At 38.0% G+C, this 26,403-nt stretch overlaps 1 non-coding gene across 1 annotated transcript; it reads right to left on the bottom strand.

Annotated features, from left to right (window-relative positions):
- Positions 1-13,481: 13,481 nt before the first annotated feature.
- Positions 13,482-13,584, bottom strand: LOC116469990 (U6 spliceosomal RNA). The gene has a single exon (XR_004248436.1). It is a non-coding gene; the product is annotated as a U6 spliceosomal RNA (small nuclear RNA).
- Between the last annotated feature and the right edge of the window lie 12,819 nt (positions 13,585-26,403).

The following is a 26,403-nucleotide window of genomic DNA, read 5'->3' as shown; positions in this document are numbered from 1 at the left end:
TTGCTTTTGGTGTTTTAGACATGAAGTCCTTGCCCACGCCTATGTCCTGAATGGTATTGCCTAGGCTTTCTTCTAGGGTTTTTATGGCTTTAGGTCTAACATGTAGGTCTTTAATCCATCTTGAATTAATTTTTGTATAATGTGTAAGGAAGGGATCCAGTTTCAGCTTTCTACATATGGCTAGCCAGTTTTCCCAGCACCATTTATTAAATAGGGAAACCTTTCCCCATTGCTTGTTTTTGTCAGGTTTGTCAAAGATCAGATAGTTGTAGATATGCGGCATCATTTCTGAGGGCTCTGTTCTGTTCCATTGATCTATGCCTCTGTTGTGGTACCAGTACCATGCTGTTTTGGTTACTGTAGCCTTGTAGTATAGTTTGAAGTCAGGTAGCGTGATGCCTCCAGCTTTGTTCTTTTGGCTTAGGATTGACTTGGCGATGCGGGCTCTTTTTTGGTTCCATATGAACTTTAAAGTAGTTTTTTCCAGTTCTGTGAAGAAAGTCATTGGTAGCTTGATGGGGATGGCATTGAATCTATAAATTACCTTGGGCAGTATGGCCATTTTCACGATATTGATTCTTCCAACCCATGAGCATGGAATGTTCTTCCATTTGTTTGTATCCTCTTTTATTTCATTGAGCAGTGGTTTGTAGTTCTCCTTGAAGAGGTCCTTCACATCCCTTGTAAGTTGGATTCCTAGGTATTTTATTCTCTTCATAGCGATTGTGAATGGGAGTTCACTCATGATTTGGCTCTCTGTTTGTCTGTGATTGTTGTACAAGAATGCTTGGGATTTTTGTACATTGATTTTGTATCCTGAGACTTTGCTGAAGTTGCTAATCAGCTTAAGGAGATTTTGGGCTGAGACAGTGGGGTTTTCTAGATATACAATCATGTCATCTGCAAAGAGGGACAATTTGACTTCCTCTTTTCCTAATTGAATACCTTTTATTTCCTTCTCCTGCCTGATTGCCCTGGCCAGAACTTCCAGCACTATGTTGAATAGGAGTGGTGAGAGAGGGCATCCCTGTCTTCTGCCAGTTTTCAAAGGGAATGCTTCCAGTTTTTGCCCATTCAGTATGATATTGGCTGTGGGTTTGTCATAGATAGCTCTTATTAATTTGAGATATGTCCCATCAATACCTAATTTATTGAGAGTTTTTAGCATGAAGCATTGTTGAACTTTGTCAAAGGTCTTTTCTGCATCTATTGAGATAATCATGAGGTTTTTGTCTTTGGTTCTGTTTATATGCTGGATTACATTTACTGATTTGCGTATGTTGAACCAGCCTTGCATCCCAGGGATGAAGCCCACTTGATCATGGGGTATAAGCTTTTTGATGTGCTACTGGATTCGGTTTGCCAGTATTTTATTGAGGATTTTTGCATCAATGTTCATCAAGGATATTGGCCTGAAATTCTCTTCTTTGGTTATGTCTCTGCTAGGCTTTGGTATCAGGATGATGCTAGCTTCATAAAATGTGTTAGGGAGGATTCCCTCTTTTTCTATCAATTGGAATAGTTTCAGAAGGAATGGTACCAGTTCCTCCTTGTACCTCTGGTAGAATTCGGCTGTGAATCCATCAGGTCCTGGACTCTTTTTGGTTGGTAAGCTATTGATTATTGCCACAATTTCAGAGCCTGTTATTGATCTATTCAGAGATTCAACTTCTTTCTGGTTCAGTCTTGGGAGAGTGTATTTGTCGAGGAATTTATCCATTTCTTCTAGATTTTCTAGTTTATTTGCGTAGAGGTGTTTGTAGTATTCTCTGATGGTTGATTGTATTTTTGTGGGATTGGTGGTGATAACCCCTTTTTCATTTTTTATTGCATCTATTTGATTCTTCCTTCTTTTCTTCTTTATTAGTCTTGCTAGAGGCCTATCAATTTTGTTGATCTTTTCGAAAAACCAGCTCCTGGATTCATTAATTTTTTGAAGAGTTTTTTGTGTCTTTATTTCCTTCAGTTCTACTCTGATTTTAGTTATTTCTAGCCTTCTGCTAGCTTTTGAATGTTTTTGCTCTTGCTTTTCTAGTTCTTTTAATTGTGATGTTAGTGTGTCAATTTTGGATCTTTCCTGCTTTCTCTTGTGGGCATTTAGTGCTATAAATTTCCCTCTACACACTGCTTTGAATGTGTCCCAGAGATTCTGGTATGTTGTGTCTTTTTTCTCTTGGTTTCAAAGAATATCTTTATTTCTGCCTTCATTTCATTATGTACCCAGTAGTCACTCAGGAGCAGGTTGTTCAGTTTCCATGTAGTTGAGTGGTTTTGAGTGAGTTTCTTAATCCTGAGTTCTAGTTTGATTGCACTGTGGTCTGAGAGACAGTTTGTTATAATTTCTGTTCTTTTACATTTGCTGAGGAGAGCTTTACTTCCAACTATGTGGTCAATTTTGGAATAGGTGTGGTGTGGTGCTGAAAAAAATGTATATTCTGTTGATTTGGGGTGGAGAGTTCTGTAGATGTCTATTAGGTCCACTTTGTGCAGAGCTGAGTTCAATTCCTGGATATCCTTGTTAACTTTCTGTCTCGTTGATCTGTCTAATGTTGACAGTGGGGTGTTAAAATCTCCCATTATTATTGTGTGGGAGTTTAAGTCCCTTTTTAGGTCACTCAGGACTTGCTTTATGAATCTGGGTGCTCCTGTGTTGGGTGCATATATATTTAGGATAGTTAGCTCTTCTTGTTGAATTGATCCCTTTACCATTATGTAATGGCCTTCTTTGTCTCTATTGATCTTTGTTGGTTTAAAGTCTATTTTATCAGAGACTAGGATTGCAACCCCTGCCTTTTTTTGTTTTCCATTTGCTTGATAGATCTTCCTCCACCCCTATATTTTGAGTCTATGTGTGTCTCTGCACGTGAGATGGGTTTCCTGAATACAGCACACTGATGGGTCCTGACTCCTTATCCAGTTTGCCAGTCTGTGTCTTTTAATTGGAGCATTTAGCCCATTTACATTTAAAGTTAATATTGTTATGTGTGAATCTGATCCTGTCATTATGATGTTAGTTGGTTATTTTGCTTGTTAGTTGATGCAGTTTCTTCCTAGCCTCGATGGTCTTTACAATTTGGCATGTTTTTGCAGTGGCTGGTACCGGTTGTTCCTTTCCATGTTTAATGCTTCCTTCAGGAGCTCTTTTAGGGAAGGCCTGGTGGTGACAAAATCTCTCAGCATTTGGTTGTCTGTAAAGTATTTTATTTCTCCTTCACTTATGAAGCTTAGTTTGGCTGGATATGAAATTCTGGGTTGAAAATTCTTTTCTTTAAGAATGTTGAATATCGGCCCCCACTCTCTTCTGGCTTGTAGAGTTTCTGCTGAGAGATCAGCTGTTAGTCTGATGGGCTTCCCTTTGTGGGTAACCTGACCTTTCTCTCTGGCTGCCCTTAACATTTTTTCCTTCATTTCAACTTTGGTGAATCTGACAATTATGTGTCTTGGAGTTGCTCTTCTCGAGGAGTATCTTTGTGGTGTTCTCTGTATTTCCTGAATCTGAATGTTGGCCTGCCTTGCTAGATTGAGGAAGTTCTCCTGGATAATATCTTGCAGAGTGTTGTCCAACTTGGTTCCATTCTCCCCGTCATTTTCAGGTACACCAATCAGACGTAGATTTGGTCTTTTCATATAGTCCCAAATTTCTTGGAGCCTTTTTTGTTTCTTTTTATTCTTTTTTCTCTAAACTTCCCTTCTCGCTTCATTTCATTCATTTCATCTTCCATCGCTGATACCCTTTCTTCCAGTTGATCGCGTCTGCTACTGAGGCTTCTGCAATCTTCGCATAGTTCTTGAAACTTGGCTTTCAGCTCCATCAGCTCCTTTAAGCCCTTCTCTCCATTGGTTATTCTAGTTATCCATTCATCTAATTTTTTTTCAAAGTTTTTAACTTCTTTGCTATTGTTTTGAATTTCCTCACATAGCTCGGAGTAGTTTGATCATCTGAAGCCTTCTTCTCTCAACTCGTCAAAGTCATTCTCCATCCTGCTTTGTTCCGTTGCTGGTGAGGAACTGCGTTCCTTTGGAGGAGGAGAGGTGCTCTGCTTTTTAGAGTTTCCAGTTTTTCTGCTCTGTTTTTTTCCCCGTCTTTGTGGTTTTATCTACTTTTGGTCTTTGATGATGGTGATGTACAAATGGGTTTCTGGTGTGGATGTCCTTTCTGTTTGTTAGTTTTCCTTCTACCAGACAGGACCCTCAGCTGCAGGTTTGTTGGAGTTTGCTAGAGGTCCATTCCAGACTCGGTTTGGCTGAGTGTCAGCAGCAGTGGCTGCAGAACAGTGGATTTTCGTGATACCACAAATTCAGCTGTCTGATGGTTCCTCTGGAAGTTTTGTCTCAGAGGAGTACCTGGCTGAGTGAGGTGTCAGTCTGTCCCTACGGGGGGGTGCCTCCCAGTTAGGCTGCTCGGGGTTCAGGGACCCACTTTAGGAGGCAGTCTGTCCATTCTCAGATCTCCAGCTGCGTGCTGGGAGAACCACTACTCTCTTCAAAGCTGTCAGACAGGGACATTTAAGTCTGCAGAGGTTCCTGCTGAATTTTTGTTTGTCTGTGCCCTGCCCCCAGAGCTGGAGCCTACAGAGGCAGGCAGGCCTCCTTGAGCTGTGGTGGGCTCCACCCAGTTCGAGCTTCCTGGCTGCTTTGTTTACCTAAGCAAGCCTGGGCAATGGTGGGCACCCCTCCTCCAGCCTTGCTGCCACCTTGCAGTTTGATCTCAGACTGCTGTGCTAGCAATCAGTGAGACTCCGGGGGCACAGGACCCTCCGAGCCAGGTGCGGGACACAGTCTCCTGGTGTGCCGTTTTCCAGGCCCGTTGGAAAAGCGCAGTATTAGGGTGGGACTGACCTGATTTTCCTGGTGCCGTCTGTTAACCCTTTCTTTGACTAGGAAAGGGAACTCCCTGACCCCTTGTGCTTCCCGAGTGAGGCAATACCTCGCCCTGCTTTGGCTCGCGCACAGTGAGCTGCACCAACTGTCCTGCACCCACTGTTTGGCACTCCCTAGTGAGATGAACCCGGTACCTCAAACAGAAATGCAGAAATCACCCGTCTTCTGTGCAGCTCACACTGGGAGCTGTAGACCAGAACTGTTCCTATTTGGCCATCTTGGCTCCTATTTTGCGTCATTGGCTACTTTTGAAGAATCTCCATACTATTAGAGAAGAGTAATAGACTATGTGATCAATAAGAGATGAAATGATACACATCCTTTTGGTGTGTTCACTGGTTAATGTGTTTCCCCTCCCAGGGAATATAATGCTGTAAAAACGATCATTGTATCAATATGCTCCTGCTGGGTCCATGGCTCCTTAAGGAGGAGAGCATATGGTAGAATTTCAGGCACCATAGGATGTCAATGAGGGGAATATTTTTGTTGATGGAGAAAACTCTTTTAAAGTTGCTGATTATGTCTACCCATTGAGTCAGCTATACTCCTTAAGTATAAAAACAAAATTATTTGTATGTTTCTTTCTATTTTTCACTGTAAAGTTTTATCTTGTTTTTTTTTTTAATTTTTAAAAATGCCACAATGTCAAACCATTCCCAAAGATTATAACTCCCAAAATGTTAAAAATCACTGACTAGAGATAAATTGTAATTCAAAGCCCATGATGCCATAATCAGGGAAAATTTGTAGGCTCCAAAAACTAGTAAGATGATGAGACTAGGTTCAAAAATATGATTATTCTAAGGCATATTCTGACCTGGATAATTACTGAGAAGCTCAGAAGAAAAACAATTACATATAAACACAATTGCTATCCAAAAACAAACAAAAACCATAACTAATACCAAAAAAGAATAGCAAAATATATTTTTAGCACCTACTCCATGAAAAGACCTAGTCTCTTTTCATAAGAGACCTATAAGATTTTACTAATTCAATTTTATATTGGAAGAAGTGAAAGCTTGAAGAAATCAAGCAACATGCCCAAGTCCTGCAGGTGGTAGCTTTATATGCCAACAGTCAAATTCAGATATCTCTAGCTCCGTTCTCAAACTCTGAAACTGCAACCTCTGTTCACACACTCAGTGCTCACAACACAAGTCCTGGCTTTTCATCTTGGCAGGTGAGGAGCTCCATAGTTAATCCTAAAATGCTTTTCTGCATCATCTTTCTTTGTCACCCTAGACCAATCCTCTATTCCAGCTGGGGCAGTCTTCTCACTGACCTTGTTATCTGTTGTGCCTAACTGTGTCCTCTGGACCTTCAGCTTTCACACCCGTAATACTCTACTGTTCCCCGCTCTGCTGATTTAAACCTTGACATTCCTCAGAACATTCTTAATGTAATCAGCTTCACACATCTTCCCCTGGGCTCCCAAATTCAGTGCAATTACCTGTCTGCTGGACTTCCTGTGTCATTGCTGGAGTTTGGTTTGCCCCACATCATAGGTTCCTTTTGTTTCTGTGCAATATACAGCTTGCCTCCCTGAATAGGGCAGGGTCTTATGCCTCCTCTTACATCTTTTATCTAACACACGGTAAGCCCTCAGTAAATGCTAGGTAATGATCTGTTTTGTGACAAAAAAAAAAAAAAAAAAAAAAAGCCTTTGGTTGAGTAGTCTGTTGTTTGTTACAGAATTTCACAAGAGAGAATAAGTCCTTGAAAATAAAAGTGATTGAGAAGAGTTCATGAATAGTCTTCCTTGTTCAAGACCAGGCTGCTCAACGTGGTGAAACCCTGTCTCTACTAAAAATAAAAAATTAGCTGGATGTGGTGGCACACGCCTATAGTCCCAGCTACTCGGGAGGCTGAGGCAGGAGAATCACTTGAACCTGGGAAGAGGAGGTTGCAGTGATCTGAGATCGCACCACTGCACTCCAACCTGGGCAATAGGATGAGACTCCATCTCAAAACAAAAACAAATAAAGGTCCTCCTCAGAAGAGAAAATTTCTCCTTCTCCTTTGCAGAAAATGCCACTGTAGTACAAAAACTTTAAAAATGCAAACATTTTTAAAGAAAACAAAAACTTTATAAGTGCAAAGTTCAGCATAAATACATGTGACCTACACATGTTGTTGCTGTTATGTAGTGTTCAGATTAGGCAAAGAAGTTGAATCAATACTGGGGAGAAAAGAAGTACATTGACAGGTCTTTTCCAGATAACCTTCAAGATTCCCATGATGAGAATAAAAACTAAGGCCAAGGAAATCAATAAAGAAAAAAAGTTACCCAAAGTCAGGTCTAATAATTTGAAGAATTTTACATGCTTTGGCTAGATTCTCAGAGACGTCAAACAACTTGTCCAAGTTCTGCAGGTCGTGGCTTTATATGCCAAGAGTCACACAGATGAGTGTGTTACTCTTCATGCAGTGAGACATGGGCTTGCATTTACTCTGTGACAAAAGTTCATTATCTAGAAAACAAAGAAACTGAACTGAACAATCACAAACGTTAGTTTGAGCCATTTTAAATTCTTTGGCTTCAAACAGGGTTAATCCTAAAGAACTAAAGTAGGGAAACTTTGTAACTGGTGACCTCTTATTTTTCTAGAATTCACCTTCCCCACCCTGCCCCACTTCTAACCTTCCCAAGGCAGAAAATATTGTCATGTACCCCTCTGGTTTCTCACTAACAAATCTATACCTTTATATTACAGCTTCCAACCTCTTTCTTGGGTATTATCTTATATGGCCTTCACAAGTTCATGTTATACAGAAACAAACTCGTTTTGCAGATGTTCAGTTTCAGGGAGGTTAAGAAACTTGCCATAGGGTTTGATGTGTTAGGGCAGGTAGTTTTACCTCCAGTACTTTTTTCTTTCCCTGGGCCATGCTCTCTCTCAGGGGCTAACGATGTAGGTGATTCTCCAAACTGATCTGATACTACTGAGCCTATGTCCCTCAGCTTTGCTATCTGTTCTTCTTCATTACTCAAAGAAGAACTCTACTCAAGTTCCTCATTTAAACAGGATGCCTAGCTCTACTAAAATCTCAACATAAAACAATAATGTCTGTCTTAATCGATGACTGAAAGAAAGTTCCTCCCATAAATATCAAATAGAATGTCAAAGTCAACCCACTAGGCCTAGGGAGGGTAACAGTGAAAATTTTAAGTTTCAGGGCCTGATTAAGAAGAAAAATAGGTATGACTGAAAGACATATAGGTTTATATTTTCTTTAAAAACCTCCAAATATTGCTGTCTTCAATGAACACACAGTGGCAGGAGTTGAGGATGGTTAGCAGTGGAAATTCAACAAATGTAAAAGGAAAAAGTTGTATCTTTAAGATTAGATAGACATATAGATAGAGTGGTAGATATATATATGTACATGTAGATTTCTTTCAATTTAGGCAAGTTATAAATTGAATGTACAATTTATAATTCAGCAGCATGTAGTCAAGTTCTAAACTGCAGGAATGAAGCACTCAGTGAGGAGCTGAAAGAAGGAGTAAAGATCACTAATAGAATGCATGCTTAGGAAGGGGATTTGAGCCCAGCTCTGAAGGATATCTAGGCTTTATACATGGGAAAGTGGAGGTAATGCTAGTGCTGGAGCTGACAGTTAAAGTGCACGCAAAATTTCTGTCAAAAACTACACATATGATCTTCACCTAATTTTCTTCCTCTTACCCGAAGATGGAAGAGTGAATCAAGGTATAGAAAAAGGAAGACAATAATATGACCCTGATATCATGACGACTTTGTCTGAAAGCAATAAGGAAGAAATCTTAGTAGACAGGGAGAGACTGCTGTCACATGTGTTAAACTACAATTTCCCAAGTAATACTGCTTTTCAATTTGTGTTTTATCTCTTCCCTTGAGTCCCACCACAGTGCCAGGCCCTGGGATGCTCTAGTCTTGAAATACTTCAGAGCAACAGTTTTAGTGCACCCCAGGGAGGCAGCTAAATGCTAGCACATCTGTGCATTTTATAGAAACTGAAGCATAGGCAAATTGGTTTTTTGGGGAGAGGAGGAGGGATGGCCAACTTTCTTTTACCTTCACAAGACTCTTTGAATACAATCCACTTCATAGCCCATATGGCTTGTGTATATGGATGGACATAACAATTCAAACATTTTCAGAAATAGGTAGAAGTATCACTAAGGACTTGAAAGAGTCCAATTTCCTTACTTTCCATCACTGACACTCTTCAGTTTTCACTTCTCTTTGCCAGTATTTGGACATATATAGTTTTTCTTATCTCTTTTAACACTAATTAATAGACTATATTTTTCACAGCAGTTTTACTTTTACAGAAAAATTGAGCAGAAAGTACAAGTCCATATGCCCCAACACCTCCCATCATAATTTTTTCTATAATTAATATCTTGCATTATTATTGTATATTTGATGAGCAAACATTAAGAAATTATATAAATTAAAGCTTGTAGTTTACACTGGGGTCTACCTTGTGTTATATAGTTCTTTGGGCTTTGAGAGATGTATAATGCTGGGTATCAACCCATATATTGTCATACAAAAGAGTTTCAGTGCCTCAAAATCCCCTGTGCTCCATCTCTTCATCCCTCAATCCTCTCATTCTTCTTTCTTTGAGACAGATCCTCATTCTGTTGCCCAGGCTGGAGTGCAGGGGCATGATCTCAGCTCACTGCAACCTCCGCCTCCCAAGTTCAAGTGATTCTCCTGCCTCAGCCTCCCAAGTAGCTGGGACTACAGGTGCCCACCACCACGCCCGGCTAATTTTTTTTTTTATTTTTAGTAGAGACAAGGTTTCACCATATTGGCCAGGCTGGTCTCGAACTCCTGACCTTGTGATCTGCCCACCTCGGCCTCCCAAAGTGCTGGGATTACAGGAGTGAGCCACTGTGCCAGAGCTTCTTTCTTAAAATGTAAAAATCTGTAAAACTATAAAGTGAGAAAGAGCTTATAATCTGCCATAGCAAGTCTTTATAGAAGAGGCTGAAAGTGAAATATTGTTCAATTTAATAATAGAATAGTGGTGGCATGCTAGTCCTGAATTCTTTCCTCCTGCCCCACCATTACATGGTGTTTCTCAGGATAGGACAAAAAGTAACAGCCAAGTGCTTACAGCTCAAATGAAGATCAAGCACCACCCTTAAATTATTTTTTTTAAATAAATAGGACTATAATGCTCTTAGGATGGGAAGACACATTTGGAGGTGTATTTAATTGGGGGAGGGCATAACTGAAATTCCCTAAGCAGATCTAGAGGCATATGGTGGGGATAAAAAGGGACGGTTCAGGGATTGACTGTTTATGGCCAACTTTTGGTTCCTGCCTCTAAAGGGAAAAGGTAAATTAATCTTTGAAGTTTCCTTCTAAAATTCTCAGACTGGCTTAATCAGGAAAAGCAGGGAAACAAGTTCCACGGCCCAAAGTTTTGCTCAAGAACAAAGTGTTCTTGCTAAAACATCTTTCAGTGTCATGATTAAGAACATGACCTCTGTGGTGAGCCTGACATGAATTCAAATTGTGACTCCTGGATCTGTGTGATGTCTGTACATCCCAGTTTCTCCAGCCGATGTGTGACCAACAGCACCTGTATTTTAACTGGGAGTTGTAAAGAAGAAAATGAGATGGCAGTTGCCAAGAGGCTTACTCAGCCACTGACCAACATGATGTAATTCGCAAACAATAATTCATAATGCAGGGTCATAATAATGAGCTGCTGAATGATATGTTAGCAAAAAGAAGACGAACCTCCCTAAGGAGTTAGAAAAGAAATCAGAATAAAGCTGGAGTGTGTTTGTGTGTTTGCACGTGTGTATGAATAAATGATGTTTGAACAATTACAAAAGAAAAGGTGGACCCTAGGGATTAACAGGCAGGATGGTAAATGATAGATGAAGTTTCCAGAAACAGAAGTAGGAGATCAGTGGGTACAAACCAAGTTTGAGAGTGGGCAGCATGCCGGGAATCCCAGTTAAGGCATCTTTCTTTGACCTTATGAAAGAAAAAATTCTGTTTTAAATTGAAAAACTATACTTTGTTTTATAAACTATTATTATAATTATTATTATTACTGTTTAATTAATTTCCAGGTTCTTTATCAAGAAGATACTTTTTGTTTTTTCCACCTTATGAAGGTATATCAGAACAAATAACTGCCTCCAACCAATGAAATGTTAATTCATGTACTTAGCAGATAAATCACTTTAATGTTGGCCTAAACTCTTCACCCTAGCATCCCCAGACCCCCTCACTGGAGAACACGAATTAATGAGCTACATAATACTCTGCAACATTCTATTCTCAGTGTGGGCTTATGAGACAAATACCCAAGTAAAAGGGTAAAACAAGAAAATGTTTAGCAGGAAGTTTAATTCTGTCTGAGGGATTAAAAATTGGCTTCCTACATTGCTGTGTTAAGGCTCAACTGTTCTGTAGAGCCACACACCTGAGGACCGTGAGACCTGAGAGCTAGGGTAAGTAAAGCCCTTTGGCTGGTGGTGAAAAGAACGAACAAGCAAGATTCTACTAGTTCTCAAGAACTGTTAAGAAATCCAAAAATAAGGTTCCTGGAATTTCAGGCCGATGGCCCTCTGTTCTCTACTGAAAGATTTCCCATTGCAGCTAGGCAGTCCACTTTCTTCCTGCATGTTTTGGGACCAAGAAATGGTCTCTAATTTGTGCACATTGTTGGCCATAAATAGCTGATAGTTTGTACACACCATTTCAATTTCATCACAATGCTTTTCAAATTTTCATTCTTTGAGATTTTTAAGTTTTCATTCTTAAGTGAGCCATCAAAGCCTTATAGTACAGAAGAGTGAGGAGAAAAGATTTGGTGTTTTAATTTTAGACAGCAGTTGTCAGTTTAGAGAGAAAACATTTGAGGAGGTAGGTGAGAGAGACAGGGAAAGAGAGCCAGGGAATGTGTTGGGCCACTTAAGCCAGACCAACCACAAATACATTCACCATGGAAAAGTAAATCTGACCCTCAGTTCCATCTATCTACATGACAACTGTTCTCCTTCAAATGGTGGTTCACTTTCATATAATAAAAAAATTTAAGAAAGGGGGCTGAATGTGTCTTACTTCAATGTTTATGAGAGTGTTCTGGAAGGAATTTTTTCTCCAATATATAAAAATTCAGCATGCCTAGCAGAGAGGATTTGGTAAAGGAAAGAGAGACGCATTTTTTATCGTTATGTTAATGTACCATCCCAGCTTCACTATCGATGCCAACAGCCCTCAGGGTGGGAGGCTTTCTCTCACTCTTAGGTCAATTCCTCTGCGTGTGTTGCACAGAGGGTCCCCTTCAACAGGGAGCCTTGACTCGTGAACATAGACCTATATACGGGGCCATTCCCACACACATAAGAAACAGTAATCTCAGGACTGTTTCCTAGTTTTTATATTTCAAACCCAGGCTGTGGGTTTTTCAGTTGGAGCTCCTTGATTTCATTCAAGGACAGCAGTGTAAGGGAAGCTGGAAAACTGTTCCACCAGGCTTCAAGCATATGCCTGGATTTGTTTACCATAAACAAAGTCTTCTCAGTGACTATTACTGTCACCATAGCAACAAGATTGAGGTTACATCTATCAACAAAGCACCACATAAGGCGAAGGCGAGCAGTTAATAAAGAAGAGCAATGATAATTACACAGCAGCCGGCTGCCAGCTCAAACAAGGAGGCCTTTTTTTTTTTCCCCAAATTCTAGTTCCCTTTTCAATGTAGAAATGGAAAGTATAAATCAAAAGGCATTGGATGCCCATTTCTGGAGTTGTCTGGGAGATGAAAAAATAAACAGCTGGAACTTCTCCACAGATCTTAGTTCTATGGCATAACCCCGTTAGTAGGTTTACTTACCTCAGCAGGGTAAAACTGCCTCATTAATGATTAAGAAAAAGAAATCAGAAATGTCTGTGGAAAAATCAATTTCTGATTTAAAATACACATATTAAAACAAAATCCCAGAGATCGAGAATGGGCATACAGAGGAAAGTGAAATTAAATGGACATAATTTCCTGTGCTCTTCATTGAGACGAGTAGGTTTAGGCGAATAGGCCTCCACCTATGCACATTTTGGGCAAGCTTTCATTGGCTATTTGGGATCTTTTGTGGTTCCATGCAAATTTTAGGATTAAAATTTTTATTTTACTCTACATTCAAGGGGTACATATGCAGGATTCTTCCATGGATATATTGCCTGATGCTGAGGTTTGGGCTTCTAATGATCCTAACATCCAAGCAGTGAACACAGCATCTGACAGGCAGTTTTGCAATCTTTCCCCCTTCTCTCCCTCTCCACTGTTAGAATCCTCAGTGTTTATTGCTCCCATCTTTGTGTCAGCGTGTACCCAATGTCTAGCTCCCACTTATAAGTAAAAACATGCAGTTTTTGGTTTGCTGTTTCTGTGTTAATTCACTTAAGATAATGGCCTGCAGCTGTATTCATGTTACTGCAAAGGATATGATTGTGTTCTTTTTTATAGCTGCATAGAGTTCCATGGTGTATATTTACCACATTTTAAAAAATCCGATCCACTGTTGATGGAAACCTGGGTAGATTCTATGTCTTTGCTATCGTGAATAGTATTACTATAAAAAAAGTGTGCAATGCTTTATGAATTTGCATATCATCCTTGCACAGGAGCCATGCTAATCTTTTCTATGTTGTTCCAATTTCAGTAGATGTGGTGCCCAAGCAAGCAAAATTTTAGAATTTTTTCCCTTTATCTATGAAGAATGACATTAGAATTTTAATAAGGATTGCACTGAATCTCTGGATCCCTTTAGGCAGTATGGATGTTTAAATATTAATTCAATCCATGAAAACAAGATGTCTTTCCATTTATTAATATTTGTGTAATCTTTATTTCCTCAGTGTTTCTTGTTTCTGGTATAAAGCTGTTTCACTTCCTTGGTCACATTTACTCTCAGTAGCTTATTGGTTTATTTATTTTTGATGCAATTGTAAATCAAATAGTTCCCCTAATTTTTTTCACATAGTTCAATTTTGTGGCTAAATCATCCTTTCAGCTTAATATAATCCATTGATGCTAACAAAGTAATTGTTTATACTCTAAAATATCTAGGGTATCTGCAGAGACCCTCTGCAAGCTGCTATGCACTCATCTATACTCAAATGTCTGGGAAATCTTGGTCAAACTTATTCCCCAACCCTAATGATCACATTGTAAAAATATACAGGCCAGGGACCTATATAAAACATAAAGGCCAGGGACCTAACTGGACAAAAGATGGTTTTTAGAGTTGCCTTGAGAACCTCTTACCTCACCTGTCTTCCAGTGGTGCCTCTTCCCAGCTGCAGTCTTATCTGAACACTCTTGCTTACCAAAGATTAAGCCTTGAATATGCCTTGTAGATACACAATAGCCATACTTCCCAGCTTCCCAGAACACTTCTCCAGACAAGGCGTAGAACATGCCATGAACAGGCAAACATGACGGTCATGAAAGAGATTGAAAGTAATTCTGGATCTGAGAAAAGGAGCACTTAGGAAAATTTTAACATTCTGATTCCTAATCATATATATATATATATATAGACAGCCATCTTAGTTATTCCCAGGACTGCCTTTGATGTGGGGAACTCATCCCACTCACAGCCTCGGTTCTGTTACTTTCCCATTTCTCCAGCTGGCATGACTTCACTGTGTTTCCAGGGTGCTGTACCTACTGTAGCTCTTCTGAAAAAATTTAGGTGGATTTGTTTTCTTCTTCTCCCCAAAATTCCCACATTAATTATCAGCCAAATTTGACAAAAAAATTATTTTTCTTTTTGTTTTTAAGCAAAAGCATTTAAAATAAAACTTGCTAAGATGCTATGGAAAAATACATAATAAAGAAAAACATCAAAGCAAATTGTAGCTTTCTGATTCTGTGATGACAAGTGACTTAAATAGCGAGATATTCAGACTCCTGGTTCATATTTGACTCCCAGTGAGTTGAGTCCTGGTACAGTCTATCTAGAAAAATCGTTCTGTGGAAATATTTTTTGGTATGTGAGCCTCTCTATTTCTTTATTCCTTGCCCTAAACAAGCTCTGGGGATTGACCACATGTTACTTAAGTTCTTGCTGCAATGGGCATTTAGGGGCTTCTCTAATTCTCAGCCTCTGGGGGCAGAAATACTTTAACTGTCCCAACATCTCCCACCACTTCCAGTTTCAGGTCTGCACCCACTGACATCATCGTATGTTACTTTTATCTGGAAATCTCTAGTTCGTGCCCTTAGAAATTCTAATGTAGGCCTTTACCATTCATTTGTCTAAGCTAGAGTCTTGTTATATATCATGTTCCCTTTCATATGTCTCAGATCACTAACATTCTTAAAATATACTAAGGTTACTTTTCAGCTACGAGTAGTTGCTGCCCTTGGAAAATTCCTTCAGAATTGTAGGTTAAAAGCATTATTAATATTTTTCCCTTTTCATGGCTTTTCTTGTCCATCATTAAATCTTCTCTGATGAATATAGGTATACATATTCTTTATTCTGATAAAGTTAATTTTATGAGTTTTTCCTCTGTGATTATTTTAGTGCCCTGTATTCTCCCACATTATCTTCAAGAAATTTCATTATTTTTCTTTTTCACTTTAGATTGACAATAAATCTATATTTGATATTTGTGAATGTATGAGTAGGGGTCAGTTTTATTATTTTTTCATAGGAATAGTTGATTGTCCAGTCATATTCATTAAAAGACTGTTCATTTTATACTTCACTGCAGTGTCACGACTGTCATCATAGGTCCATATTATCATTGGCCTGTTTCTAGACTCCATTTATTTGGCATTTTGTCTATTCTTAGCTTAACTGTATGATGATCTCATTTCTGTAGATTTATAAGTATTGATATCTAATATAACATGCGTTCACTCAATTTTTCCTTTTTAAAGAATTTTTCAACTCTTCTTGGCTCTTTCCATTATCACATACATTTTAGAATCAGTTCATTAAGTTATAAGATACACACACACACACCCCAGAAGAAAAAGCAAACTTTCACAATTTCGATTGATATTGAATCAAATTCATAGATTGGTTCAGAGATAATTCACATTTTTCATCTTTTACTATGATTGTCTCCTATTTATTAAAGTTTTTGTTTTTGTCAATAATAGTTTTATAGTTTTCTGTTTAGAAGTCTTGTATATATTCTGTTAAATTTATTTCTAAGCATTTGATTTTTTCTGATTATAAATGGCATTTTGAAGATCATGCTTTCTTATTTTTCATTGCTTGAATATAAAAAATATAATTTTTTTAAAAAAATTGACTTTGTAACTACCAATCTTGCTATACTAATGTGTCAGTTCTGATAACTTATCTGTAGATTCTGGTGAATTTTCTTGTGGATTATATCTTCTACAAATAATGACTTTTTTTTGAGACAAAGTCTCACCATGTCACCCAGGCTGGAGTGCTGTGGCATGATCTTGGCTCACTGCAGCCTCAATCTTTTGGACTCAAGCAATCCTCCCAGCTTAGCCCCTCAAGTAGCTAGGACTATAGGTGTGCATCACTATGCCTGGCTAACTTTTTTTCTTTTTGTTGAAATGAGGTATCTCTATGTTGCCCAGGCATGTCTCAAACTCTTTGGCTTTTATTTATGTTTTTTCATCCTAACAAAGTTATTTATTGTTTTTTTTTTTTTTTAGCTAAGATTTCCAGAACAATAGTGAGTGAAAGCATTTGTACTGGGAATTCTTGTCATTCAACATTTTATTATTACACATGATGGTTGTTGTAAATGATTTTTCTACTTATATTTTATCAGATTAACGTAATGTTCTTCTGAATTTAGGATGCTAGCAGCATTTTTTTTTTATCATTACAGTGAGATGAAATTATTTAAAAAATACTTTAGGGGTGTTCTAAGATGGCCGAATAGGAACAGCTCCAGTCTGCAGCTCTCAGCGTGATCGATGCAGGAGACGGGTGATTTCTGAATTTCCCACTGAGGTACCTGGTTCACCTCACTGGGACTGATTGGACAGTGGGTGCAGCCCACAGAGGGTGAGCTGAAGGAGGGTGGGGCATTGCCTCACCCAGGAAGCACAAGGGGTCAGGGGATTCCCTTTCCTAGCCAAGGGAAGCTGTGAGACTACTTGGAAAAGTGGGAGAATCCTGCCAAAATACTGTGCTTTTCCCAAGGTCTTAGCAACTAGCAGACAAGGTGATTCTCTCCTGTGCCTAGTTCAGCAGGTCCCACGCCCATGGAGCCTTGCTAACTGCTAGCGCAGCAGTCTGAGATTGATCTGCAAGGCTCCAAGGTGGCATCCTGGCTTGGGGAGGGGCATCCATCATTGCTGAGGCTTGAGTAGGTAAACAAAGCAGTCAGGAAGCTCGAACTGGGCAGAGCCCACCACAGCTCAACAAGGCCTACTCCCTGTAGACTCCACTTCTGTGGGCAGGGCATAGCTGAACAAAAGGCAGCAGACAACTTCTGCAGACTTAAACGTCCCTGTCTGACAGCTCTGAAGAGAGTAGTCATTCTCCCAGCATGGCGTTTGAGCTCTGAGAATGGACAGACTGCCTCTTCAAGTGGGTCCCTGACCCCCTTGTAGCCTAACTGAGAGATATCTCCAAGTAGGGGCAGACAGACACCTCATATAGGTGGCTGCCCCACTGGAATGAACTTCCAGAGGAAAGATTAGGCAGCAATATTTGCTGTTATGCAGCCTCTGCTGGTGATACGCAGGCAAACAGGGTCTGGAGTAGAACTTCAGCAAACTCCAACAGACCTGCAGCTGAGGGACATGATTGTTAGAAGGAAAACTAACAGAAAGGGATGGCATCAATATCAACAAAAAGGTCATCTACACCAAAAACCCATCTGTAGGTCACCAATATCAAAGACCAAAGGTAGATAAAACCACAAAGATGGGGAGAAACAAGAGCAGAAAAGCTGAAAATTCTAAAAATCAGAGCGCCTCTTCTCCTCCAAAGGATCACAGCTCCTCGCCAGCAACGGAACAAAGCTGGATGGAGAATGACTTTGGCAAGTTGACAGAAGTAGGCTTCAGAAGGTCAGTAATAACAAACTTCTTTGAGCTAAAGGAGGATGTTCAAACCCATGGCAAGGAAGCTAAAAACCTTGAAAAAAGATTAGACGAATGGCTAACTAGAATAAACAGTGTAGAGAAGACTTTAAATGACACGATGGAGCTGAAAACCATGGCACAAGAACTTCGTGACGCATACACAAGTTTCAGTAGCCGATTTAATCAAGTGGAAGAAAGGATATCAGTGATTGAAGATCAAATTAATGAAATAAAGCAAGAAGAGAAGTTTAGAGAAAAAAAGAGTAAAAAGAAATGAACAAAGCCTCCAAGAAATATGGGAATACATGAAAAGACCAAATCTACGTTTGATTGGTGTATCTGAAAGTGATGGGGAGAGTGGAACCAAGTTAGAAAACACTCTTCAGGATATTACCCAGGAGAACTTCCCCAATCTAGCAAGGCAGGCAAACATTCAAATTCAGGGAATACAGAGAACACCACAAAGACACTCCTCGAGAAGAGAAACCCCAAGACACATAATTGTCAGATTCACCAAGGCTGAAATGAAGGAAAAAGTGTTAACGGCAGCCAGAGAGAAAGATCGAGTTACCTACAAAGGGATTCCCATCAGACTAACAGTGGATCTCTCAGCAGAAACCTTACAAGCCAGAAAAGTTTGGGGGCCAATATTCAACATTCTTAAATAAAAGAATTTTCAAACCTGAATTTATGAAGAAACTAAGTTTATGAAGAAAATTAGTTTCATAAGTGAAAGAGAAATAAAATCCTTTACAGACAAGCAATTGCTGAGAGATTTTGTCACCACCAGACCTGCCTTACAAGAGCTCCTTAAGGAAGCACTAAACGTGGAAAGAAACAACCAGTACCAGCCACTGCAAAAACATGCCAAATTGTAAAGACCATCGATGCTATGAAGAAACTGCATCAATTAATGGGCAAAATAACTAGCAAAAATAATAATGATAGGATCAAATTCTGACATAACAATATTAACCTTAAATGTAAATGGGCTAAGTGCCCCAATTAAAAGACACAGGCTAGCAAATTGGATAAAGGGTCAGGACCCATCAGTGTGCTGTATTCAGGAGACCAATCTCACGTGCAAAGACACACATAGGTTCAAAATGAAGGGATGGAGGAAGATCTGCAAAGCAAAAAAAGGCAGGGCTTGCAATCCTAGTCTCTGATAAAACAGACTTTAAACAAACAAAGATCAAAAGAGACAAAAAAGGCAATTACATAATGGTAAAGAGATCAGTTCAACAACAAGAACTAACTATCCTAAATATATATGCACTGAATAAAGGAGCACCCAAATTCATAAAGCAAGTTCTTAAGTCCTACAAAGAGACTTAGACTCCCACACAATAATAATGGAAGACTTTAACACCCCACTGTCAATATTAGACAGATCAACAAGACAGAAGGTTAACAAGGACATCCAGGACCTGAACTCGGCTCTGCAACAAGCAGATCTAATAGACATCTACAGAACTCTTCATCCCAAATCAACAGAATATACATTCTTCTCAGCACCATGTCACACTTATTCCAAAATTGTCCACATAATTGGAAGTAAAGAACCCTTCAGCAAATGTAAAAGAACAGAAATCACAACAAATTGTCTCTCAGACCACAGTGCAATCAAATTAGAATTCAGGATTAAGAAACTCACTCAAAACTGCACAACTACATGGAAACTCAACAACAGCTCCTGAATGACTACTGGGTACATAAAGAAATGACAGCAGAAATAAAGATGTTCTTTGAAACCAATGAGAGCAAAGACACAATGTACCAGAATCTCTGGGACACATTTAAAGCAGTATGTAGAGGGAAATTTATAGCACTAAATGCCCACAAGAGAAAGCAGGAAAGATCTAAAATCGACACTCTAACATCACTATTAAAAGAACTAGAGAAGAAAGAGAGAAGGCAAAATAATAAGTCAGACAGAATGAAAGAGAGACACAAAAACCTTCAAAACAAAATTGATAGACCACTAGCAAGACTAATAAAGAAGAGAAGAGAGAAGAATCAAATAGATGCAATAAAAAACGAAAAAGGGAATATCACCACTGATCCCACAGAAATACAAACTACCATCAGAGAATACTATAAACACCTCTACGCAAATAAACTATAAAATCTAGAAGAAATGGATAAATTCCTGGACACATACACTCTCCCAAGACTAAACCAGGAAGAAATTGAATCTCTGAATAGACTAATAACAGGCTCTGAAATTGAGGCAATAATTAATAGCCTACCAACCAAAAAAATGCAGGACCAGACGGATTCACAGCCTAATTCTATCAGAGGTACAAAGAGGAGCTGGTACCATTCTGTCTGAACCTATTCCAATCAATAGAAAAAGAGGGAATCCTCCCTAACTCATTTTATGATGCCAACATCATCCTGATACCAAAGCCTGGCAGATACACAATCAAAAACAAGAGAATTTTAGACCAATATCCCTGATGAACATCGATGCAAAAATCCTCAGTAAAATACTGGCAAACTGAATCCAGCAGCACATCAAAAAGCTTATCCACCATAATCAAGTCAGTTTCATTCCTGGCATGCAAAGCTGGTTCAACATATGCAAATCAATAAATGTAATCCATTTCATAAACAGAACCAACAACAAAAACCACATGATTATCCCAATAGACGCAGTAAAGGCCTTTGACAAAATTCAATAGCCTTCATGCTAAAAACTCTCAATAAACTAGGTATTGATGGAATGTATCTCAAAATAATAAGAGCTATTTATGACAAACCCACAGCCAATATCATACTAAATGGGCAAAAACTGGAAGCATTCCCTTTGAAAACCAGCACAAGATAAGGATGCCTTCTCTCACCACTCCTATTCAACATAGTGTTGGAAGTTCTGGCCAGGGCAATCAGGAAAGAGAAGAAATAAAGGGTATTCGATTAGGAAATGAGGAAGTCAAATTGTCCCTGTTTGCAGATGACATGATTGTATATCTAGAAAACCCCATTTTCTCAGCCCCAAATCTGCTTAAGCTGATAAGCAACTACAGCAAATTCTCAGGATACAAAATCAATGTGAAAAATCACAAGCATTCCTATACACCATTAACAGACAAACAGAGAGCTAAATCATGAGTGAACTCCCATTCACAATTGCTGTGAAGAGAATAAAATACCTAGGAATCCAACTTACAAGGGATGTGAAGAACCTCTCCAAGGAGAACTACAAACCATTGCTCAACGAAATAAAAGAAGACACAAACAAATGGAAGAATATTCCATGCTCATGGATAGGAGGAATCAATATCATGAAAATGGCCATACTGCCCAAAGTAACTCACAGATTCAATGCCATCTCCATCAAGCTACCAATGACTTTCTTCACAGAATTGGAAAAAAACTACATTAAAGTTCATATGGAACCCAAAAAAGAGCCCACATTGCCAAGATAATTATAAGAAAAAGAACAAAGCTGATGGCATCACACTACCTGACTTCAAACTATACTACAAGGCTACAGCAACCAAAACAGCATGGTACTGTTACCAAAACAGATATATAGACCAATGGAACAGAACAGAGGCCTCACAAATAACTCCACACATCTACAACCATCTGATCTTTGACAAATCTGACAAAAACAAGAAATAGGGAAAGGATTCCCTATTTGATAAATGGTGATGGGAAAACTGGCTAGCCATATGGAGAAAGCTGAAACTGGATCCCTTCCTTACACCTTATACAAAAATTAATTCAAGATGGATTGAAGACTTACATGTTAGACCTACAACCATAAAAACCCTGGAAGAAAACCTAGGCAATACCATTCAGGACATAGGCATGGGCAAGGACTTCATGACTAAAACACCTAAAAAAATGGCAACAAAAGCCAAAATAGACAAATAGGTTCTAATCAAACTAAAAAGCTTCTTCACAGCAAAAGAAACTACCATCAGAGTGAACAGGCAACCTACAGAATGGGAGAAAATTTTAGCAACCTACCCATCTGACAAAGGGATAATATCCAGAATCTACAATGAACTCAGATAAATTTACAAGAAAAAAAAACCCCATCAAAAAGTAAGCAAAAGATATGAACAGACACTTCTGAAAAGAAGGCATCTATGCAGCCAACAGACACGTGAAAAAATGCTCATCATCACTGCTCATCAGAGAAAGGCAAATCAAAACCACAATGAGATACCATCTCACACCAGTTAGAATGGCGATCATTAAAAAGTCAGGAAACAACAGATTCTAGAGAGGATGTGGAGAAATATTAACGCTTTTGCACTGTTGGTGGAAGTGTAAATTGGTTCAACCATTGTGGAAGACAGTGTGGTGATTCCTCAAGGATCTAGAACTAGAATTACCATTTGAACCAGCAATCCCATTAGTGGGTATATGCCCAAAGGATTATAAATCATGCTACTATAAAGACACATGCACACGTATGTTTATTGTGGCACTATTCATAATAGCAAAGACTTGGAATCAACCCAAATGTCCATCTATGATAGACTGGATTAAGAAAATGTGGCACATATACACCATGGAATACTATGCAGCCATAAAAAGGATGAGTTCGTGTCCTTTGCAGGGACATGGATGAAGCTGGGAACCATCATTCTCAGCAAACTAACACAAGGACAGAAAACCAAACACCGCATGTTCTCACTTACAGGTGGGAACTGAACAATGAGATCACTTGGACACTGGAAGGGGAACATCACACACCAGGGCCTGTCGTGGAGTGGGGAGCTGGAGAAGGGATAGCATTAGGAGAAATACCTAATGTAAACGATGAGTTGATGATTGCATGCAAACCAACATGGCACATGTATACCTATGTATCAAATCTGCACGTTGTGTACATGTACCCTAGAACTTAAAGTATAATAATAATAAAAAGGTTAGGCTGGGCGCAGTGGCTCATACCTGTAATTCCAGCAATTTGGGAGGCTGAGGTGGGTGGATCACTTGGGGTCTGGAGTTCGAGACTAGCCTACCAACATGGTGAAACCCTGTCTCTACTAAAAATACAAAAATTAGCCAGGTGTGGTGTGGTGGCAGGCGCCTGTATTCTCAGCTAAATGGGAGGCTGAGGCAGGAGAATTGCTTGAGCCGAGGAAGCGAAGGTTGCAGTGAGCTGAGATCGCACCACTGCACTCCAGCTTGGGTGACAGAGGGAGACTCTCTCACAAACAAAAAAGGTTAAAAAAAAAGAAAATAGTATGTTTGAGATGATCAACATGTAAAAATTGAAGCGCCTAATAATAATTAAAATGAGTGCTACTAATTTAAAAAACTAAAAATAAAAAAGATGCTTTAAGATGATCATATGATATTCATCAATTTTTATATTAATACAGTCAATTACATTGATTAATATTTTGAAATAGTCAAATGTACAGACTAATTTTGAATTAGTCATGCTACCTTATTATACACACAAACACACACACTTATTTTTCTGTAGATTTTTATTAATCTTTTCTATATTGGCTAAATTTTTTCTCTTTGCTACTATGCTTATCATGTTTATGTATAAAGGATACTTCATAAAGTAGTTTGAAATAGTTTCTTTTTTAAAATTTTCTGAAAGAATTTGTAGCATATTAGCATTGTTTCTTTCCTAAATGTTTAATAGAATTCACCAATGGTACCTATAGAACTACTTTTATTTTCTATTCCTTTTGGGATTAGATTTGAAATTTATATTTTTGTATAAATTTGATTATTTCAAATTTAACCCTCAAATATTTCAAATTATTTTGCATAAGGTTTTCCATATTATCATCATATCGTCTATTAACTGTTTATAAAATTTATGCTGAGGACCACTTTTTTATTTCAAAATTTAATTTTTTTGGTCATGATTATTCTTGTATGAGGGTATGAATTTAAAGTGTCTTTCCAGTTTTAAACTTTGAAGATAATTTACCTAGTATGTATGTATTTTATTTTATTAATCTTTACCATTATTTTCATTTCCTTCTTCACACTTTATAAGGATTTATTTTTTGTTCTATTTCTAATTTATGTTCAGTTGTTCTTTTAAAAAATACATTGCTTAGTTCTACACATTTTTCTCTAAATATGAATTTGTTTTATTGATACGTTTTAATATAATTAACTCAAAAATTATTTTTTCTTCTATTTTTTGATCAATGATTTATTTTTGAAGCTCATTTTTTGACAGTATATTCTGATTAATTTTTGTTAGTTATTGCCAGCTGAATTGCATTGTGGTTGGAGTACGTACTCAGTATTATTTTAGTGCTTTGACATTTGCTGAGACATATGGCACAATATAAGGTTAAATTATTTCAAATCTTTCTATGTATTTTTGACAATTGTGCATTTTGACATTGTTGGTTATATGCCAGTTAAGTCAAGTTTTGCAATTATAGTGCTGGAATTTTCTATTAACATATGCTTGCTCTTTACTCATTTATTGATATTTACAAAGGTATCAATTCATTTATTAATATTTATTGATGGTATTTATTAATTTATTGACATTTATATCAGACCATCTTACACTACTCATTATGTCCCTTTTTCTATCTTCTGTATATTTAATCTATTTCTTTCTCATAGTCTTCATAATGCATATTTTCTTTGGTCTTCTCTTTCAGTTTATTAATTCAAGCTTCAGCTATAAACTCAGCCACTAAGTTCTAAACTATTGTTTTTACATTTTTTACTTTTAGAGTTTTCAATAGACTTTTTGGAATGTCCAGTTTTCTGCCAGTATTTTCACTTTCATCTCTTATTTACTTGCACATATCATGCATAGTTATTTTAAAGTATGAATCTGATAACTTCAATATTTAAAGTCCTTTTTTTTTTCTACGTTTTGTTATTTCTTCTATATGCATCTCTCCCCCAACTACCATGTTTTTTGTCTTTTAGTGGTCGTGGTTTGTTTTGGATAATGTACTTGACATTTCGTTTGAAAAATTCTTTTAAGATATAATTTGAGGCCTAGAATGCTGTACTCTTACTCAAGATAGCGTATTTCTTTGCTTCTTCCAGGTACTTGGGTGTGCTAGCATTCCTGGATCACTTCAATCTTAATTTCAGAGAGTGAGATTATTCAACATTGAACTAAAATTCCCATGAAGTGCTGTCTAATTCTAGTGCACCCTTACTCCTATGATAAAATAAATCAGAATCAGACTGACAGCCAACAGGTTCACCATTGTCATCTCATTTTGGAGAGACCTGGACTGAGACACCTGCACATCTAGGCCATTTAAACTATTGAAAGCACATCCTAGCCTCTTAGTTTCTTAGCTTTCCTCTTTCACCTAAGGGAAAAGTGTCCATAAATATTAGATTTATTTTCCTGGTTATCTTTCTTACCCTGAAATCTCATATGTTAATAGTTTCCTGACATATTAACTTGATGATACTCTCAATCATTTTCTTTCTTACATTTTGTGCAGTTTTCCTAGTTACACATTGTGTATGGACTAGTCTTAATTATTGAGTCCAGTATGCATGAAACAGCACCTGTACAATTTATTTACCTACTTATTTTTTTTCTGTCTCCTCCATTAGACTATAAGGTCCGTGAACATAGAAACTGCCTCAATCCTTTTCATTACTTCAATACTAATATCTAGCTAGCATAACTCTTCTAATATAAAATGGTGTCCAATAAGTATTTTGGAATGAATAAGTCATAAATATATGACAATAGTTAAACATCAGAAAATCAGGATTGGCCTTATTTCAAATTGCTTTACTTTTAATTTAGCATTTTTGGTTTCAATAAATATACTGATTAGTATATTCAAACTTTAGTTCATATAAAATCAGAAATCCTCAGTTTATATTCCTGATTACCTATTTTGAAAAATCATTTACTTTTTCAAGTTGTCAGTTTCTTTGTCAATATTAATACTCATTTCATAAGATTTTACTGAAAATCAAAAGAAAATTTGGAAAAGCCCTTCCCATGGAGACAGGAAGTGGTCATTCATTTATTTCACTGATGAGTCTATGCTATGTGTAAAATATTGTGAAAGAACTAAGGTAAGTACCAGGATAGACAAGGTTTCTGCCCTCTTGTAGCTTATATGTTACCAGTAGAGACAAACAGTAAATAATTAATCACATGAGATATTACTTATTTAGATTTGTTTTGGCAGACATAAAGCAGATAAACACAGTACCATAGGAATAAATAACAAAGCTGACCAAATCTGGGGAGTCTATAAAATTTTCTCAAAGCAGTGATTGTTGCCAATAGCATATATAGCAAACATTTGTTAGGTGCTCATTATATCCTAGACACTATACTATTGACCTGCTATTTTTTGTTGTTGTGTGATTTTTGTTGTTTTTTGTTTTTGTTTTTGTTTTGAGATGAAGTCTCTCTCTGTCACCAGGCTGGAGTGCAGTGGTGTGATCTCAGCTCACTGCAACCTCAGCCGCTCTGGTTCAAGTGATTCTCCTGCCTCAGCC

The sequence above is a fragment of the Hylobates moloch genome, unplaced genomic scaffold (assembly GCF_009828535.3).
Source record: "Hylobates moloch isolate HMO894 unplaced genomic scaffold, HMol_V3 SCAFFOLD_5, whole genome shotgun sequence".
NCBI lineage: Eukaryota > Metazoa > Chordata > Mammalia > Primates > Hylobatidae > Hylobates > Hylobates moloch.
This window is presented reverse-complemented; position numbering and strand designations above follow the sequence as displayed.